The 3,677-nt window shown below is 48.9% G+C and overlaps 1 long non-coding RNA gene across 1 annotated transcript; it reads left to right on the forward strand.

Moving 5' to 3' along the window:
- Nucleotides 1–381: 381 nt before the first annotated feature.
- On the forward strand, nucleotides 382–3,198 carry LOC123730819 (uncharacterized). Its single transcript, XR_006762261.1, has 2 exons — nucleotides 382–636; nucleotides 2,513–3,198. It is a non-coding gene; the product is annotated as an uncharacterized lncRNA (long non-coding RNA).
- Nucleotides 3,199–3,677: the final 479 nt, after the last annotated feature.

The raw sequence follows: 3,677 nt of genomic DNA on the forward strand, positions 1-3,677 counted from the left end.
CTCCCAGCATCCACTGCCTTTTAAACAGCGGTAAACACCCCCCTCTTCTTCTCCTCCTCCTCCCCCTGTCTCCCCCCCAGCCTCATACCCACTCTCCTCCCCCCCAGCCTCATACCCCCTCTCCTCTCCCTCCCACCCCCCAGCCTCATACACCCTCCCCTCGTCTCCCTCCACATGTGGGGAGTTAAATCGCTCCTGGTTCCTCTAGTCTGCTGAGGGTGTGGAGGAGTGCTTGTGTGAATCTATGTATGTCTCTATACGTGTGTGTGTGTGTGTGTGTGTGTGTGTGTGTGTGTGTGTGTGTGTGTGTGTGTGTGTGTGTGTGTGTGTGTGTGTGTGTGTGTGTGTGTGTGTGTGTGTGTGTGTGTGTGTGTGTGTGAATGTGTGTGTGCGCCAGGGGCAGGCCACAGCTGTTAACCTGAATCCCTCTCTTTCTCTCTCCCTAACATCCCCTCCTCTCTCACCTGGCTCCCCAGGCCTCCTGGCTGCTGATGCTGCTGCTGCTGCCCAGCTGTGTGTGGCCTGCCTGGGCCAGCCTGGCCTGTGATTACTGGCCATCTGCAGCAGCAGGAGCCACCCTGAGGACAGACAGCTCTCTAACCCCTGCCTAAAGGCCAGCTCATCTCTGTGGCTGAGGTGAGCTAAACCTATTCATTGTGCTGATTCTCTCAATCCCAGGCTCACTCTTGGAGAGCGAGAGAGAGAGAGAGAGAGAGAGGGGGAGGGAGAGCGAGAGAGAGAGAGGGAGGGAGGGAGGGAGGGAGGGAGGGAGGGAGGGAGGGAGGGAGGGAGGGAGGAGGGAGGGATCTAAAATGGTTCAGGATAGTTGCAGTTCTTTTCGTATTATAAAACCGTGTGAGTCTATAGGGTTAACAGAAGCTGAGTACAAACTGCTTTTTCCCCATACCTTGACAAAAGAATCTCCCAAGCTCTGCTTTTGTTTTATGATGATCCAGAAGAGTGTTGGCATGGCATTAGCTGCCTCCAGCTGTAGCTGGCAGCAAGTTAGTCAGCTGTGGCAGTAGCTGAGAGGATCTGTGGTGGAGGTGGTGGTATGGACTGCTAAGGCTGGCAGGCTAGCCACACTCTGCCCAGTCCTTTCCTGCTCTGCCTGGCTCAGACCTGCCCGGCCAGCTGGCCATATCCCTTTAAATCTGTCCTGGGCTGAGCCGCGCTCTTATTGAGATTACTGCACACTCTCCGCACCTCCACAGATGGGAGGAACGACCTGCCAGCTGGCAGAGGGACACCCACAATCCCCCAGTGGCTCCTGGCCAGGAGGCCTGCCAGCCATGATGCCCATTCACACTTCTGTTCCTCTCTCTCTCTCTCTCTCTCTCTCTCTCTCTCTTTCTCTCACTCTATTTCTATCTATCGCTTTAGCTTTCCTGTCTCCCTTTCTCGCCTCTCCCTACTTTTTCTCTCTTCTTTTTTTCTCCGTTGCTGTGTCTCTTCTCATCTTTGCTGTCACACACACACGGACCGTCTGAACCCTGGTGATGAAGAGAGGGGAGGGAGGGAGATGGAGAGGGGGTTTATTGAAAGGTGTCACATGTGCTGATGTGATAAGGGTGCCAGGTAGAGATAACCAAGCATCCTTCGTCACTATGGAGCCAAACACAGCCTGTCCTCTTGAGTTAAAACACACTCGCACACAAGTGTACACACACACACACACACACACACACACACACACACACACACACACACACACACACACACACACACACACACACACACACACACACACACACACACACACACACACACACACACACACACATACACGCATACAATCTACAAGTTCATTATCCATCTGTGGAATGATAAGAGCTAGATTTCTTATAAAAGCCAAGCTATTGAGTTCTGGATACCACTTCCCTGTAGTAGAAACAGGAACCAGGGAGAATACAGAACTTAACCAATCAGAATGAATGCCCGAACCCTATCCTAAACCTTACTCCTTAACTTAACCAATCGCAATTAATGCCTGTACTCATAACCAATTGGAAATGAATGCCTGAACTTAACCCTTTCTGTTATAACCCTATCCCAAACCTTAACCCTTCATTTAACCCAGTCAGAGTGAATGCCTTCACCGTAGAGTTGTTTCTGTGAGCCTAAATCGTCTGGAGCTCATGTGTAGGCTGTGTGTCTAAATACAGGACATCGGGAGAGGCAGTCAGTTTACTAGTCAAAAATAGACGTTTGTCCAAGGGCGTCAAGACGTGAGACTGTGATATCTTGTTGACACTGAATCTCGATGTACTAGTGGTGACTAACGTGTCTACATGATGTGAGTACAGTTCTACAGTCACTCAATCAGTGACAAATAATGTCTGCCATGTTGATTTACTTAACCATAAACAGGTGTTAAGGATTTGGATAAATGTGTAGAATAAATCCCTAGCTCCCTTTCTCCATCTACATACCAACGCTGTTCGTGTAACTCTATGGATCAGTAGCCTCCTCCTGGAAAGTTGAAAATGTATTCAAACTTTTCTCCCTGCAGCCCACCTGCTCAGCGTTGAGATCGTTATGGTGAGAACGGGTGGTGCCAGATTACTGTGACCTGCAGCCCCCTCCAGATGGACGCTCTCCCAGCTGGCGAACTCCTTTTAAGGAGCTCCATTATTACCATGCCGCTCTTTGGTTAGGTTACACACACACACACACACACACACACACACACACACACACACACACACACACACACACACACACACACACACACACACACACACACACACACACACACACACACGGGATGTACAGTACACAAGCACTTGCGTACAAACACACCCATACACACATTCCTTTGTGCCCATCTCCTTGCCATCTCAGAGGAGGCAGTGCGGGTGGGCTGCAGCAGCAGTAGACAGCTGGAGGGGAGAGCAGGAGGTGAACATTTCACCAGAGGAATGTGTGTGTAGCTGTACCTTCAACAGCAGGAGTGTTAATGAAGCGGCCCACAGACACCCACCCACACATTTACTCCTCACAGCGTCCCTGCCAGCCACCACCCTGCCAACCGGCTCTGTCACTCTGACTCACTCCCTGCTATGTGTCTCAGACCTGGCTGTGCTACACGCAGGCTGATAGGTAGCCTCTTTCCTGTAGTCAAATCACCTGGTGGCCTCATGGGTGGAATATTATTCATATTTTTCATAATCAATAAACATGATTTTTTTTAAAGATGCCGAGAGTCCGGTGTTTCTATGTCAAAGGGTTTTGTTATATTTCAGTCATCTGTGATTTATATTAAGTGTAATATTGGGATGCAAACTCAAAATGTAATACATTTCGACTCTATATGTGACATGGTACAGGGGTCTTCTTTATTAAGCCCATGTGTGTGAGGTGTTTTACTTTTGTTTCAAAGTGATTTGTTTAAGACTACCCAGAAACACTCTGTGTGACCCTGATTTAGCCCACTGTAGTAAAAGGTTAATGGGAGAATGTACCCACTGGCAAAAGAACTGTCACAATTCAACCTCTGTAGTTGATTCATACAAAGGGCTCGATAATCAAAATGAAGCAAGTGTGTTTTTGTCCCAGAGAGATAGAGCTGGAGGTTCAACTTGACATGCTAAAACTCTTGAGATGAAGAGAAACACAGATATACAAAGGCCTCGAATCCTCAGTGAAACACAAAATGCTGACAAAAGCAAAATCAT

Source organism: Salmo salar, chromosome ssa26, assembly GCF_905237065.1.
Source record: "Salmo salar chromosome ssa26, Ssal_v3.1, whole genome shotgun sequence".
Taxonomy (NCBI): domain Eukaryota; kingdom Metazoa; phylum Chordata; class Actinopteri; order Salmoniformes; family Salmonidae; genus Salmo; species Salmo salar.